An 18630-nucleotide genomic window follows, 5' to 3' on the forward strand; every position below is an offset into this window, starting at 1 on the left:
TTACCTTGATTCCTGATAGAAGTGTTTTTGCTGACTTTACTGTAGTTAAACCTTTAAACAGGTCAACATTTACAAGTCCACAGAGCCAGACACATTACCAGGACATGTAATCCAAGCATGTGCTGACCAACCGGCAATAAGACAAATGTTTATGTCACTGAAAATTGACTCCAAAATTGACTCCAAATTGACTCCAAAGACTCCAGCCACCCTAGTCATAGACTGTTCTCTCTGCTACCACATGGCAAGCAGTACCTGAGTGCCAAGTCTAGGTTCAAATGGCTTCTTAACAGCTTCAACCCCCAAGTCATAAGACTCCTGAACATATAATCAAAGGGCTACCCAGACCCCTCTGCTACTCTCTGTTTATTATCTATGCATCGTCACTTTAATAACTCTACCTACATTTACATTATACCTAATTACCTCGACTAACCAGTGTGCACGCACATTGACTCTGTTCCGGTACCCCTTGTATATAGAACTCTCTATTGTTATTTTACTGCTACTGTTTATGTATTTGTTACTTTTATTTTCAATGTTGTACTTATCATTTTTTACTCAACACTTTTTAAATATGTTTGTTATATATATTTTTTGTATTAAAATGTCTTAAAGGATCGTTGGTTAAGGCCTTATAAGTAAGCATTTCACTGTAAGGTGTACTACACCTGTGGTGTTCGGTACATGTGACGAACAACATTTTATTTGATTTGATATTTACAATAGTGTTTTGCAGACATGACTGCAGTATACGGCATTATTTCTTGTAGTGTTTTTGCGGACATGACTGTAGTATATTGTATTAACACCTGCCAACTAGGGTTAGCTAAAATGGTACAACTGCCAGACAACGCCTACTGTTTATTGAGGGGAACACCTTAACCAGATCATAAGACACAAGTTCATGACAGACCACCTATTGAGTTGGGTCAACAGTTCTGAACAATGCAATGGACCAGACAACACCTTAGAAAATATAAACGTTTTATTATAATTGTAAAGGGAAACAGTACAGATGCCGATAAATAACATGTAAAGTTGATTAAAGCTTAATGGATTAGGTTTGCTTGTTTGACACAGATAAATAACACACGTTAACAAGAGTACACCAAAATTACTAGATCTGTTACTTCCACTAGATAGCTTTCTGAAATACAAAAGTGCTTCCACAGAGATTCAGCTGACCAAGTTCACAAGATGACCACAAACATTGACCATCAATACTGATGCACAGGAGGCTGCTGAGAGAAGATGGCTCATAATAATGTTCATAATAATGTCCGGAAAGGAGCTAATGTATTTGATACCATTCCATCTCTTCATCTCCAGCCAATACCACGAGCCCGTCCTCCCAAATGAAGGTGCCATCAGCCTCCTGTGGTCTGATGGTAGAAAAGAAAGAACAGTTAACCACTGAATTTACATAAACATTCATTATTTTAGAAATACAAATTATTTGACAGACAGTCACCTTTTTGGAGGAGGGCCAATAAACTGCCTGGACCTCAAACCATTCAATGACTAAACAAACCAACTGGAAACAACAGGACATCATTGCAGTGACTTTACATAATGAACATCTTGAATATTATGAATGAACTTATTATGAATGCCTGTTTGGGCGGTGCTCGGCGGTCGTCGTCACCAGTCTACTAGCCGCCACCGATCCCTTTTTCCTTTTCTGTTCGTTTGGTCTTATTAGTTGCACCTATTCCTTATTGTGTTTCCTGATTTTGTCTACTTAAGCCTGTTAGGCCCGCCTAGGTTTGTGCGGGATTGTTCTACTGTTAGTTTGTGGATGTTCGATTGTATTTTTTTTTTCAGGAAATTTTGGGTCCTGTGAATGGGCCAGTCAGTTGATGCACCTTGTGTTTTTGGCGTGACCGTTTTTTCCGGTAATAAAATATACATTTATTCGAACCCTCTGCTCTCTGCGCCTGACTCTAAACCCACTGCTCATTAAGGACTCTGACAAAACTCACTGATGGTCAATTTAACACATACATTTCAAAACAGTCGACAACACCCCAAATGTTTCTTCAAGACAGCATGGTCACAAAATAGCAACTCACAGAAATAAACCAACAGCAATGACACCTTGCAGCCTACGCACACAAAGAACCTTCCAGATACAAAGCTCTCATCTGGACATGACCAAGGCATTTCCGGCATGTCAACCCCTAATAAGGGTGCCATTTTGAGTCTACTGATCTGTCTCTTTGGTAGTCGTAGTGTTAATAGCCCCTTGCTAATAAGTGATGCATTTTTTGTTCATTGCCTTTATGCTTAATAGGCCTGCTTTATGGCTATGCTTGCCCCTTTTTTTGCTTTGTATTTGTTTGCTTGCCAATTTATGGCAGCACAATCCTTCAATAATGTGGCTGTCTTTAAAGTCATTTTGTATTTCATTTTTTTTTATGTAAATGTGATGGTTAACTGTTCTTTATTTTCTACCATCAGAAGTACAGTATTGTGGTCATCTTGGTCATCTTGTGAACTTTGTCAGCTGAATCTCTGTGAAACACTTTCAGTATTTCAGAAAGCAATCTAGTTGAAGTAACAGATCTAAGTCATGTTGGTCTACTCTTGTTAATGTGTGTTACTTATCTGTGTCAAACAAGCAAACCTCTCTTCTAAACTGTAATACACTTAGCTTGTTCTTTATATCTGACTCTGTACTGTTTCTTTTTTCTTTAATAAAATTTTTATTTAACCTTCACTTAACTAGGCAAGTCAGTTAAGAACAAATTCTTATTTACAATGACGGCCTACACCGGCCAAATCTGGACGACGCTGGGCCAATTGTGCACCGCCCTATGGGACTCCCAATCACAGCCGGTTGTGATACAGCCTGGATTCGAACCGTGGTGTCTGTACTGACATCTCAAGCACTGAGATGAAGTGACTTAGACTGCTCCGCCTCTCGGGAGCCATTTTTTAAGGGGCCTAGAACCTGTCTAATGTTTAGATGCCACAATTGTAATATTTTTATTTGTATTTTTGCTAAGTTGTTGTCTGGTCTGTTGCATTGCTCAGAACTTTTGACCCATCTCAATATGTGGCCTGACACAAACCTGTCTTATATTCTGGTTGAGAAGTTCCTCTCAATAAACAGTACCTGGGGTAGTCTAGTCGGCAGGTGTTACTACAATATACTACGGTCATGTCCGCAAAAACACTACAGTAAATATTCAAGTATACTGCAGTCATGTCTAAAAAAACACTTCAGTAAATACTAAAGTATACTACAGTCATCTCCGTAAAAACAGTACAGTAAATACTACAGTATTAAATGTAGTGTTTTTGAGGACATCTCAGATCTTTTCTCCCAGAATTTCTGTCAATCGTTCTATTTTCCTTCTCAAATTTCAGACATAAATTATAACATATGATATGATGTAGGCTCAGGGCACTCTGTAATAAAACAAAAACAAAACTGTGACTCTATGGAAACTTGACATCTCATTCAAAACAAAACAGTCAACAGCAAAAATAAGGAAACATGAAGATATGTATCTCAACCCCACTGGATATAAGCAGAAGTCTAGTAGATCACCATAATAATTGTCTGCGGTGTATGCTTCAACCCTGTCCTCCAGTTCAACACAGGGGTTGAAATCTGGATTCAGAGCTAGTGGACTTCCTTGAATCACTGAAAACCCTCAGGACATGGCTTGGCCTTTACGGAGGTGTAAACCAAATATGAGGCTCGGAAGATGAACCACCTTGGTAGGTCTTTCCTTGTAGGCGTTACCTCCCGATAAATATTTCATTTTGGTACAAAACAAATAACTTGACATAATTCCTCCCCCTCTCTTCAGTGTTGAAGGGCGTGTCTGATATACGCGTGGGGAGAGAGGTGTAAAATCAGAGAGGCATGTCACTGAACTAGACTCACCAGTGAGCAGGTCCAACCAGAGAGGCTGACACTGAACTAGACTCACCAGTGAGCAGGTCCAACCAGAGAGGCATGTCACTGAACTAGACTCACCAGTGAGCAGGTCCAACCAGAGAGGCATGTCACTGAACTAGACTCACCAGTGAGCAGGTCTAACCAGAGAGGCTGACACTGAACTAGACTCACCAGTGAGCAAGTCCAACCAGAGAGGCATGTCACTGAACTAGACTCACCAGTGAGCAGGTCTAACCAGATAGGCTGACACTGAACTAGACTCACCAGTGAGCAAGTCCAACCAGAGAGGCATGTCACTGAACTAGACTCACCAGTGAGCAGGTCCAACCAGAGTGGCTGACACTGAACTAGACTCACCAGTGAGCAAGTCCAACCAGAGAGGCTGACACTGAACTAGACTCACCAGTGAGCAAGTCCAACCAGAGAGGCTGACACTGAACTAGACTCACAAGTGAGCAGGTCCAACCAGAGAGGCTGACACTGAACTAGACTCACCAGTGAGCAGGCCCAACCAGAGAGGCTGACACTGAACTAGACTCACCAGTGAGCAAGTCCAACCAGAGAGGCTGACACTGAACTAGTCTCACCAGTGAGCAGTTCCAACCAGAGAGGCTGACACTGAACTAGACTCACCAGTGAGCAAGTCCAACCAGAGAGGCTGACACTGAACTAGACTCACCAGTGAGCAGGTCCAACCAGAGAGGCTGACACTGAACTAGACTCACCAGTGAGCAGGTCCAACCAGAGAGGCTGACACTGAACTAGACTCACCAGTGAGCAAGTCCAACCAGAGAGGCTGTCACTGAACTAGACTCACCAGTGAGCAAGTCCAACCAGAGAGGCTGACACTGAACTAGACTCACCAGTGAGCAGGTCCAACCAGAGAGGCTGACACTGAACTAGACTCACCAGTGAGCAGGTCCAACCAGAGAGGCTGACACTGAACTAGACTCACCAGTGAGCAGGTCCAACCAGAGAGGCTGACACTGAACTAGACTCACCAGTGAGCAGGTCCAACCAGAGAGGCTGACACTGAACAAGATTCTTATGTTTTGTTTACAGTGCTGTGGGACTTCTAAAGCACGCCACAATAACAAACAATGACAGTTGGCTTATTGAATGTCTTTGAGCATATCGTGAGTAGACAGAATACGGTCCATAATGAGTCTATAACCCCACAAAATGTCTTCTTATTTTCCACATCAAATAAAATAAATCAAATGTATTTGTATAGCCCTTCTTACATCAGCTGAGGTCACATAGTGCTGTACAGAAACCCAGCCTAAAACCCCAAACAGCAAGCAAGCAAAACTCCCTAGAAAGGCCTGGACCTAGTAAGAAACCTAGAGAGGAACCAGGCTATGAGGGGTGGCCAGTCCTCCTCACATAAGCAGTGTGAGGCGTATGTACTGTATGTTTAAGTGCCACTGTTAACTAACATTAAGGAAAGTTAAGTGCTGATGATGAAGCCTCTTTGGTATATTTGCTTGTCATTAAAGGATAACAGTGGATAATTTGCCTGACCCAGCAACGGGTAAATATAGAGTCATAAAGGGACACAAATCCAGCCACCTCAAACTTTAACACTACTCATCCAGTACATTATCTAGTTAACTATCTTCTCATTTCTTTCTCTATGAGTGCTCGAGGCAGTCTCTGCTTTGTTGCGTTTGTCAATCACTGTAATTTGGGCTTCGTTTCCCAAAATAATTATCAGGTGAGTGGCAGCCCTTGCCTGGAGTGCCAACTTTCGAAGCGACGTGCCCAAGAGTATTAATTATGCCACTCAAAATATGAAGTCTTTTAATAGAGGGGCTGACGTGACATCATTGTTTAGAGTGTTTCTTTCCGTACAAACATGACAATCATGGCTGTCCCTCTGGTCATCAGAAACGACGAGGAGGAATTATCAGAGGAAGTTATTAGCAAGCTGTGTACCATGTGATAAAGTCAGTCAGACTCACAGGTAGCATGTCTGTTGATTTTCATAGAGGAGAAGTGGAGAGCGCAGTATAAAGTCAACAACTTCAAGACAGAAGCGAGAGAGACCGACGGGGAGAGCGCAAGAGAGAAAGAGAGGCAGAGAGGGAGATAGGGGTAGTGGGGAGTGGGGAAGAGAGAAATACACAGAGAGATTGAGAGAGAGTGAGAGAGAGCGAGAGAAAGAGTGAGAGAGAGAGAAAGAGTGAGAGAGAGTGAGTGAGAGAGAGAAAGAGCGAGAGAGAGATAAAGAAAGCAGCAGAAAGGGAGGATGAAAAAACATACAGCCAAAGAAGTACGTACATCAAGAAAAATACTTTGAAAAAGGGAAAAAGCCACATCTTTTCAACGTTCTGTTTTATGTTTAGTGCTGTCCACAAAGAACAGTGAAGCACAACAACATCCCTACTGCTCAGGCTTCAAGCACAATACTCTATAGGCCTAGTTGTGGTTCATAGGCAACTGTGGTGCTCATGTAAAACGCTAAGAGGGAGAGACAGCTTCCAGGGCTCATTAGCATCCTGTAGCGGCTAATACTGCCTTCCTATTACAGTGTGAGGAGGTGAAATTCAGTTGGAGATGAGAACAGCCCAGGGGGCTTAGGGTTGCCAGTTTAATTAGAGCCTGATAATTTCAATAATGAGTGACAATTCATTGGGGCTTTTTAGGTTGGCCCAATGTTGGAGTACAAATCGATAATGCACTGTTTCTTTCCCCCCACTTTCACTACCAGATAAAGGGCAGGCTGGTGTGTGCATGTGTGCGTGTGCGTGTGCATGTGTGTGTCCGTGTGTGAGGGGAAGGGGTCTCTATCCTCACATGAATTAAATCAAAAGAATCAACTTGGAGAATGTCCTTTTGAAACCCACAAGGTAACAAGGTAAGCCTCTGTGGTATGTTTTGATGGTTTTGGATGAGCAGGTGGGTCTTTAGTGGCTGTTGAGGGGGTTCAGAGGAAAAACAATTTGCCTGGAGTGATATGGGTAAGTGAGTGGAGGGTGAGTGGTGTACTCCGGTTGTCCATCAGAGCCACATGCTCAATGACAAGCAGAAACACATGCAGTGAATTTTGATCAAGGTGCTATAAGAATATTTTTGAAGATAAATACACAACGCAGAGACAGAGAATGGAGTCATAGAGTAACAGAGAATAGAGTAATAAGATCAATGGAAATAGTGTTTTTTTCTGTAATAGGTTATTATCAATGGAAATAGTTGGTTTTCAGTTCAACATCTGTTAGGAATGTCAGTCCTGAACGTGCTACGTGTGGCACGTTCTCATTGGTCCAACCTGAGATAGGATATTTGTTATTTGGCCATTGGCTCAGTTTTATTGCAAGGAATTCTAATTGGTCAACCACAGACTAGGGCTGGGTTATAAACTACATCCTGTTCCTTTGTTCTGTGGAAAGAGTCTCAGGAGAGCATCACTGAGGACAGGGGAGAATGACCATCTACTTCCAAGCATGATTTGTCGTATTTGAATAAACCTATTTTCCTCCCCCTGATTTGCTTTGGGGTCTGTGTTATTGAAGAATAACATCAACTGCTAACAGTGTTATAAGTGGACACTTTGACTTCATAAGGAACGTTAATGACTATCTTCAGACCAATTGTGGCAAGTTGCATCTATAGAGTTTCATTCCAGAACGCTATATATCAATTTTCAGTAATGTTGGTAAATTAGCTTTTATTGTTTATTAAAGAATTTATGAAAGAGATTTGTGTTTTTCACTATTTAATCATGGCATGGGGTTAATGACAGACATGTATTTGTTTAAAATCTATCACTTGATGGTTTAACTTCAGAAGGACAAATAATTGTGTTTTTTTTTGCAAAATGATATAAATCTGCTTGGATGTACACAGTCAAATGTAACAAATAAATGCATTCTTAATAAGAACATTTTGATACATTTGAGACATTCATAAATAAAATAATAAAATAAACAGATATGATATTTCCATTTTAGCAGACACTCTTATCCAGAGTGACTAGGGTTACATGCCTTGCTCAATGGCAAGTTGACACATTTTTCACCTAGTAAGCTTGAGGATTCAAACCAGCGACCTTTCAGTTATAAGCCCAGCACTCCTAACCGCATGGCTACCTGCTGCCGAGATCTGTATGTAAAACAATAACATATGACATTTTAGTCATTTAGTAGATGCTCTAATAAAGAGCGACGTACAGTAAGTGCATTCATCTTAAAATAGGTAGGTGAGATCACAGTACAAATAAACAGTATACGGACATTCCATTCCAGCTAAACAATAGATGTACATTGAGTATACAAAACATTAAGAACATCTGCTCTTACCTTGACACAGACTGATCAAGTAAATTCAGGTAAAAGCTATGATCCCTTATTGATGTCACTTGTTAAATCGACTTCAATCAGTGTAGATGAAGGGAAGGAGGCAGATTAAAGAAGGATTTTTAAGCCTTGAGACAATTGAGAAATGAATTGTATATGTGTGCCATTTAGAGGGTGAATGGGCAAGACAAAAGGCGCCTCAGTTTGTGTAAAGAACTGCAACTCTGCTGGGTTTTTCATGCTCAACAGTTTTCCGGAATGGTCTACCACCCAAAGGACATCCAGCCAACTTGACACAACTGTGGGAAGCACTAGAGTCAACATGGGCCAGCATCCCTGTGGAATGCTTTCGACACCTTGTAGAGTCCATACCACGGCAAATTGAGGCTGTTCTAAGGGCAAAAGGTGGTGATACTCAAGATAAGGAAGCTGTTCCTAATGTTTTGTCTATCAGTGTACAACATTTTGCACAAAAAAAACATCTAAAACCTAAAACCATTGATATTTTACAAACACAAAAAGGTGCCCAATAAGCAATACTTTCAGATGAAAAAATAAAAATTTGATTTTTGGAAACAAAATCTACTTACCTGATTTTTGTGATGTTATTGTTGCTTGAATATTTCATTCAATTAACCAATGTTTTCCCTCAATCCCTAAAGCCAAATGGAGAGGTCTACCCTAAATTACATTTAGTCAAAATGATGATGACTTAATACTAGCTATACTAAATATGAATGGGTTTAATAAACAATCAAAAAAGGAAAAGACTATACAACATGCTTTATATATATATATACATGGTATATATATATAGTATTTTTTTATATTAATCTCCCTCTGATATAGTGACATGGCCTAAGGCATAATATTTCACTAAAATGTCAGAATTCCTCTGCTTTATTCCCGGGAGCTTTGTAGCTCGCTGCAAGAGGTTTCATCTTTCACAGGAATGTAAAGAATAGGTGAGGGCACGTAAGTTAAAACACACATTCTCATGTTCATTGGCAGAACTATATGAGATCGCATGCTGCTTCACATTATTCTTAGATATGAAACATGTATTTAAGGTGATATGGGTTAAGCATAAAATATGAATTAGCATATAGCACCACACATGTATGCCGCACATTTGCTATATACTGTTAAAGGAACCTCATAATTGATTTCTTCAATATTGAAAACATATGCTCTATGTTACATGAATAAATTAATTCATGTAACCAATGCGGTGTTAAAATCTAAGTTTAGTATGTAAGCTGGTATCCCATTACTGGCGTCTTTTGCGGGGGCTTGTCTGCACATTAAGCCTATTTTATTTGTTGTTACAGATGAGGTACAGAAACATATTCATCTCTTCCTGTACTGTAGCGTGAGATGGTGAAGGACAGTAGCCTAATTACTCTCTAGCCATAGCATAGACCTGCCAGTCCTTCAGACTGAACTGAACCTTATAGTCCTCTGAGTCCTTGTATGAGTCAGTTACTGTATCACTCCCACCTGGGACATAATTTGTAAATTCACCGGAGTAAGACTATGCCACTCCTTATTACTTTAGCCCCGCCATTACCCCAACCTCAGTCTCCCTACATTACAGAGGTGAGAAAACATTCATGCATCATGCTAAAACAGAGAAGATCAAGAGATTATTGATTGGTTGTTACTTGCATTATATCCTTTCCATGACATGCAGTTCACGGCCCCTTTCGTGCTTTTCGGTGTCAGTCTTTTTAAAATATTCATGAGGGGGTTGCCTTATGGGTCTACTGCTGAATGTCTAATAGGGCCGTTAGTAGAGATACAATATTGCCCTAAGCAGGACCATCACAGCGGTCAGCTCATACAGAGCTAGCCTGATTCGGCCTGAGGGCTAATTAGCGGTTAGCATGCACTGTTTACAGGGGGTTTACCTGTGGGCCAAAGGATGGCTGAATTCATCTTAAAACACTGTATCCAGCCTTTGAAGCTTCAAGAGCTCCCTGTCTATAGCATAATGACTGGGAGGAGAGAGTGAAGCGCTTCCACTGTGTAACATGATAATCATCAATTAAGGCAGAGGAAATGGCAAGACTTGGGGATTTCAGCTCATTAAAAAAAGCCCACAAGAAAAAGAAATATCTCTAGATTTTCCTCTCCTGACAATGTCTGACGTCGTTAGAATTTGAATGATTTTTGTCTTTAAAGATGAGCGTAAATCTTGGGATTTAACGTTGATGCCGAGAAGCAGACATACAGTAATAATGCAATTTGGCTAAAATATGAATGACATTTGCTGTAAGAGGAGATCGGCTTGTCATAGTTTTTGTCACTCTCATTACATCATTAAATGATGCCTACTGTCATGTTACTGCAGCAGCTAACGTCTCTCTCTGTCTTATTAATTCCTTAATGATCCCAGGATATACTGTACGTATCACAATCTGACTCCATGGGCACTAGTGGAAATCTGGATCTGCTAATCCACAGATCATCATACCATTCAGATTTTATAGACTTGACTCAAGTGACCCACCCAGTTACAGTATTGCAGAACTGGTTAGAGTAGCATGTTTAGCCTTCACCAGTGCACACAACTGTTAACCGAGACCTGCTAATACAATCTACAGTATAGCCCAATATAGTCCAATAATTAAGCCTTTATAATGCTAGCATTAGTCAATGGCTAACGCTGATCCAGGTCATCTGTTAGCATGGTGAGGCGGCTATAAGGACATTTGGCTCATAGCTTCTCTGGATATCCAGACATTAAAAAGAATTCCAGATTCCCCAGACTTCTTTGAGGATGCGCTTCCTTTGAGAAAGGATTTCTTTTGAGCATATCCAAACATGTATTTTCGTCATCGTATATCGGGACCAATTCAACAGTTACATCTGATGTACCAAGGATCATCTCCTGATACACCACATAAATGGTTGGTTAAAGAGTTGTCAAGGTGTTACTCGACTGTGTTTCAATAGCTTTTTTGATATGATTCCTCTGTAATCCAGTATACAACGAACATAACGCTAACAACATAAAGTATGAGACCTGCAGTCAATCTAAAACCTGTTGTCAATCTAAAAGATCTAAAAAAGGAATTAGATTGCTTAACCTTTAACATGAGTCAAACTACTATAATGGTATTATGTGGTTAGGCAATGCAAGCGCTATGTGAACCTGACATTTGATCATATGGGTGGAAGGATTTCGAACTTCAGTCCAGGGAGTCAGCAGTAATTATTGTATACTGTATAGGGAATGGGCGAAGAGAACCAGTTTCAAACGCACAAAGCATGCACGCACACACACACACACACACACACACACACACACACACACACACACACACACACACACACACACACACACACACACACGCGCGCGCGCGCGCACACACGCGCGCACACACACACACACACACACACACGCGCACACACACACACACACACACACGCGCACACACACAGAGACACACACACACATCCCGAGCGATTCATCAAAGACTGGTCCTTTAGTATGGAGATTATGGTTGTGCAATTCTTATTTTTTTCTTGAAAGACCTTTCCCTAATTTGCTCATTAATGAGATGGAAATATATTTCTGTTGTGGCCCAAAGTTTGAAAGAGATGTGCCCATTGAGAAAGCTATACATGTAAACATATGAAAAGGAATTAGTAAAGGGACGTTTCCATTTCTTTCTGTAAAAAATGTATCCAGTGCATGTTATATTTATTACAGGGCTGTCTGTCTATCATTTTCCCAGGACTAACAGAAATTAAAAGTGACAGCAGCCTCCTCAAGAATGACTGCCATTGTATTCTACGTAAAGCAATAACAATGGGGGAAATCAACAAATGAAATACATACTTTCACAAGTTATTTTAACAATTCAAACTGAAGGATAGACAACTACCTTGAATGAAGGTTTAAGGACAACTACAAACTATTGAAAACAGAGTAATAAAAAACAATAGATATTCTACTTCATAATGTCTTTGTAATGATGTACATACTTAATTACAGTATATAGGTATCATTGTTGTAAATCTCACATTCCGATGTTATTTTTTTAACATTATTAATACATTGAATATTTGTTCAATTGTATTGCAATATTTTCTAGTATTACTCATTACAGTGTAGTTCTGATCTGCAAATGCTGATGCTAAATGGTCAGGTTCCCATGTGAGCCAAATAAATGAAATATTAGTTTATTACATATTTAAATCTCTCTCCCCAGGCAGTTTTTCCCTCTCTTTCTGGAGTTTTGCATTATAATGTTCACCAAACAGTTTCCTAGCTAATGGCTTGCAACAACGTGGTCCTGCATTTCCCCTTGCTTTTGGTCTAGATTTTCATAACAAATTACCGTGGTACTCTGAGGGGAGGGAGAATACTCAGACTTCCTGAAGAGTCAAGAGGGAAAAGTATGTCTTTAAGCAGTACAAAGTCGAGCATCGCCTTTGGAACATTTTCACAGTGTGTGTCAGCTTAACATTGAGTAGACAGTCAACTGGAGAAAAGTCCTCTTTGTCAAGAGCCCTGAAGCACCATTTGAAAAGGGAAAATCTATATTTTGCTTATCAGTGTTAGGAGGATAATTCATAATACTTGTTTTTCTTGTTTGATTCCAGTAATGAAATAACAATGGAACATGTTTCAAAATGAACCATGCAAATATCATCCTTCAGATAGAAATACATGACAACAGAGACCCTAAAAAGAGAGACATGATCTTTGAGGGGTCTTTGAATAATCATTAAGGGCCAGCCCCCTCATTCTCCTCATCTCAGGTGTGTGATTAAAATCAATTACGTCACTCCTCCAGTGTCAACCGGCAACGTCTCCTGACAAATGAAACGGTGCTTTAGGAGGAGGATGTTCCTGCTAGTCCCTGGTCCTGTCGGAGCTTCTCTCACATTCACAAATGAGATTAAGACTAGGCTGCTCAGGGATTTCAAACGGCTTTCCATAAGAGCATGAAATTCCCCGAGAGGCCGTGTAGGCTACATTAAGTCGACCTTAAATTGTCTGCTGAAGTGATCAGCCATTGGCCCACAGTGAGAGGAACAGCATGGCTGAAAATATGTTATTTACCTGCTCCTGTTAGGCATACATTAGACCTGAAATGGTCCACACAGACAGTGTGCTGAAGAAGGTGCAACAGGAGGCTGAAGAAAGACCCTCACAAACTTTTACAGATGAGAGCATCCTGTTGGCTGCATCACCGCCTGGTACGGCAATTGCACCGTCCGCAACCGCAGGGCTCTCCAGAGGGCGGTGCGGTCAGCCCAACGCATCACCAGGGGCAAACTGCCTGCCCTCCAGGACATCTACAGCACCCGGTGTCACAGGAATGCCAAGAAGATCCACAATGACCCCAGTCACCCGAGCCACGGCTTGTTCACCTCGCTACCATCTAGAAGGCGGAGACAATACAGGTGCCTCAAAGCTGGGACCATGAGACTTGCAAACAGCTTTTATCTCCAGGCCATCAGAATGTTAAACAGTCAGCACTAGCCTGCCTCCCAATACCCTGCACCGAACCTCAGACACTGTCTCTAGCCGGCTACCACTTGGTACGCTTTTGAGACCCCTGCCCTATGTACATAGAGTCATTGAACACTGGTCACTTTAATTAATGTTTACATACTGGTTTACCCACTTTTGGAGTATATACTGTATATACTGTATCCCAGACTCCCCCCCCCCCCTGCAATTCTATTCATTTTGCTATGGGGTTTTGTACGGTGTATTTATATACTGTATTCTCAACATAGCTCATTCAAATATTTATACTACTGTACATTGCATTTTAGTTAAACTGTTTATACACACTGCATATTTATTTATATAGTGGATTCTTGACATACCTCACTCTAATATATCTCCTGCTGTACATATCATTACTTGTGTAAATTCATCTGGTGTAGATAGCTATAGATTGCATTTGGATTACCGTTACAGTGCTATTTGGGTTGTTAATTGGATTCGTTCGGACATTTCTTGATTTCTTGTCGTTCTTTCATTTGGTTTACATTTTTTTTATTGATTATTTGTGTACTTGTTTGACATTTTTACTGTATTGTTAAGGAGCTAGTAGCATAAGCATTTCACTGCACCCGCTATAACATCTGCTAAATTGTGATATTTTGAAGATCCATATTTAATACCCTGTACCATGACTTTGTTTGACATTATACATTTTATGTTCATCTGTTCTTTGTCAGGTAATCTACTTCTATTGTGTCTGGCTTTTCAATGATATCAAGACAATGAGAGAATATCAGGATAGCAATTAGATGAAAATAAATATCTGGTAGATAGGGCACCGTTTTCGATATGTAATGTACAAGAGTGTAATTCTCTCTCCCTCTCTTCATCTCTGTCTCAGACCTACAGTATGTTGATCTAGATGGGAGGCGAGGAGCAAGGTCTCCCCCTGCACCGGCCTCTTTATGATGAGGAGCAGAGGAGTGAGATCTGCTGATCCCATCTCCAGTGGTCCACTGTAGTAAACTCTCTTTGTAGCCGCCTCTTCAACATTACGCAAAGGCGCTAAATCAAAGTGTGAAGTCAGCCCAGTGTGTGCTTAACGTCCCCCTGCTCTTGTCACCAACGACCAGGGGCGGGCTGCTACATGTCCTTGCCTTATCCCCTGGTGTCCTATCACTCCTTTATCTGTCCACAGGGCATGGCCCCTCTACCAAACACAACCACACTTGCATGCTTAAGGAGGAGAGGTTTCTTAATCTCAACACCCAGGGAGGAAATCAAACATTCCAAATTACGCAGCACATACTGTGTCTCTATTTAATACAATCATATTCAAACAACATAATTCATCTTGCACATAATTATTGATGGCAGTATATGTATTTATACATTAAACTCAAAAGTTAGCCTACTTTTAGGGCCGTATTCAGACTACCATTGACACAAATGTTACACAAAAGTATATGTTACAAACTCAGATCTCAAAACAGAATGTAGTTTGTAATGTGCTGTATTACACATCTGAAATGCCAAAAGGAGGAGAACTAATCCATAACTTACAGAATACAATGGTGTGTATTCATGGATGTCAAGGTAAGCCAGTGTTCCCCAAATATATTTAGCATCTCCTGGCTTCTACACATAGCCTGCAAGCCACTGATGCAGACCTTTGGAACATCTATATTTTGAAAAGTCTAATAAATCAATTTATTATAGCCTACACATTCACAATATATCAATCATTTATTTTAGACAGGTCTAGAGATGCATGATACGAAGAAAATGTAGTCTATTTCTGATGAACAGAATAGCATACTCTGAGTTGTCCTTGTGTTAGGTCCTGATCTGCCAAATGGCAGACGAAATTTGCTTAGCATTCCATGGCATTATGTTATAGTATGAAGAAAACAATTGAGCAAAGCTGATTAAAATAGAAAATATATTTTCTCCAAACGATTTGATGGACGATATTCTGTGTTGAGCAGTTAACAAATAAATAGGTATTGCTATATGCTTCAATAAGTTATTAATGTAACTTTAGTTGTTCTACAAACATTTGGCTATTTCCTTTGATTTTTAATACATTGTTAGGCTGGATGATGCAACTCTAATGATGATTTGAAAACAGTCGCTTGAAAGGCATGAGCTCTGGTTTGCTTTTTTGCGCAGGCTGTACACACTTCATCAGTCACTCATTCATAATTTTACAAGAACTTGATAATGCCTCGAATTTCACATGAAAGAGAGGAGGATGGCATTGGTGTTCAACCAGTCGACAAGTAGGGTGAGTAAATAAAAAGTTTTACTATTACACACACACACAGAGACAGAAATCAGTACCATGGACAGCCATGTGATATTTAGCAACATTGACTGGCTTAAATTGTTTTTGGCATCTTTAAGTTTGTTTTCAGTGTATTAAGCTAAGTATACAGCCTTGTTAATTTGATTATGTTACATGTTTAAGTTGAAATGGTGCTGGAATAGAGAAGACAGTGCTCCTGTAGTCTTTGTGCTGACTTGCGGTAACTCTGTGGTTCTAAATCAGTAGTTGTTATATCACCATGCTTCAGGTGATATCATGTTTTGTTACATCACATGCAATTTTTGCTTTGTGGACTTCACCGGACAGATGTTGCTCTCCGATTTTGTGATGAAACATATGTGTAGTTGAATTTATTCCAACACTGTGTAACTGTTGTCTTTTTGTTGTCACTTCCTTGTTGTACATCAAGGTTGCGTATGAACAAACGCAGTGTTTTCCAACCCTGGTCCTTGAGTACCCCCTGGAAAAACACACCTCATTCAGCTCATCGAGGGATTGATGATTAGTTGACAAGTTGAATCAGGTGTGCTTGTCCGAGGTACTCGACGACCAGAGTTGGGAAACTCTGAACTAATGGGTTATAGCAACATAGGTTGTAATATGGCTTATTTTACAGGCTTGGCTTGGCTTCCTCATTGATTTTGAAGTAAAACAAATATAAACTACTTTTTATACTCTGGGGTTCTATGGGAAAAACAATCAAAGACAGAATGTTTATTCTCAGTGATGCAACACAGCACTAAGAAAGAGCATCCATGCCAAGGGATTTCAGTTATTCACGAAAAGTGTGCAACACAACCATTATTCACAAAACTTGTGAGACTGCTTTTATGAAAAGAGGAATCAAATTGAGCGGGGAAGTACATGTTATCTCTTCTTGCCTTTCTTTGCTTAGTGAGGAGGATTCAAAATAATCCCTTAAGTAAAGACACATTTTATGCATTTATTTAAAAAATGTTGTTAACTAAGTTAGTCACCTGAAGATACCTAATAAAATGTAAAAATATCTCAATTAGATAATATCCATGTTGTTATTTCAATATATTGGTCAGCAAATTAGGTCATTTTTGGACAAATTAGATGATGAAACAATTAGAACACTGGAATCAGGCAAAACTGTTGGAATGATACAATTCTGTAAGGAGAATTGATTTACAATATACTATAACAATAGAATGGCCCTAGCGGGGATGAGAATGTTCTTCCATTTTTAATAAGGCCTTATTTCCCATGGGGCACCGGGGATTTGGGGTTCAGGAGTGTCCAAGAGGCCACAGATTGTTCACCACAATTTATACCCTCTAATTGCTTGAGGTTCTGTGTGTTACTTTATGAATTTGTCATGGCGGGGAGGGACTTAATTGTCCCATTCTCAAAACCAAAAAACACTTGCATTACCTTAGTTACTTATCTATGGAGCATGTTTTGCGTTGACTATCTGCCATCCAATGTATTTGCCAATTTGTGGAATTTGAAATAGGACTAATGATGTATTTCAGACTTGTTATGAATTCTTGTTCTCATTTTATCCTGGGGTGTCCCCCTCCTTTTTTCCATAGTGGTAATGTTACAGATGTAACATTCATATTTGCAGTGATCCCCTGAGTGCGTGGTCTAACTCCATCGTAATAACCCAAGGCAGTGTCTGTCTGACTCTCACCCATTCTCATTCCTGATTGCAGCTGATGCTCTAACCGCAGCTCCTTTCCTGGAGGCAGTGCTGACGGCTAGCTCAGAGCAGGCACGTGCACACACACACACACACACACACACACACACACACACACACGCACGCACGCATGCACACACACACACACACACACACACACACACACACACACACACACACACACACACACACACACACACACACACACACACACACACACACACACACACACACACACCACACCACACCCAAGGGATGGTGAGGCCTCTGTTACAGTTCTTCTCACATGAATCAAGAGGAGCAGATAAAAGTGTTCCACAGTGGCCAGTAGCCACTCTCAACCATGGAGCAAGTGATGATGTCCAGGTGTGTGTGTGTGTGTGTGTGTGTGTGTGTGTGTGTGTGTGTGTGTGTGTGCGTGTTCACACAATCTTTCATTCTCTACCTTTCTCTATGTTTTCAATAATGTTACTGTTACTCACTAAAGAAACACAGGAATTACTCACCGGATGAATACAAGAGGCACTTTTCAGAGGTTTTGTGAGTTTAAAAAGGTGCTTACTGAAAGTAGCAAAGTTGTTGTTGTGGCGAAGTTGCGTGGAGAGCCCACTTCAGCTCTATAAAACCAAGTGGCTTTCATTGAACTCCAAAGAGTTCTTACTTGCAGGCAAACATGTTATCTCTTTGAAACACCTCACAGTACAGCGTTGTAATGTCATAAGGGGATTTGATCACTTTTACCTGCTCTAAAAGTTTCCTATTTCTGCACAAAGGGAGAGAGCACATCATTGATCAATATAAACGTGGGTGTTTGAAGAGAAGCCGTGAGTTGATCAGTAATCGTTCCTCACACTGGAAAAAGAAAAATCACAAGATTTAAAGTGAAAAGTTAAGTAGGACACTGTCAGGCACTCCCTGGGCTCGAGTCTCAGAAAAACTGCACAG

Source organism: Oncorhynchus mykiss, chromosome 23 (genome assembly GCF_057628025.1).
Source record: "Oncorhynchus mykiss isolate SJ-2025 chromosome 23, ASM5762802v1, whole genome shotgun sequence".
NCBI lineage: Eukaryota > Metazoa > Chordata > Actinopteri > Salmoniformes > Salmonidae > Oncorhynchus > Oncorhynchus mykiss.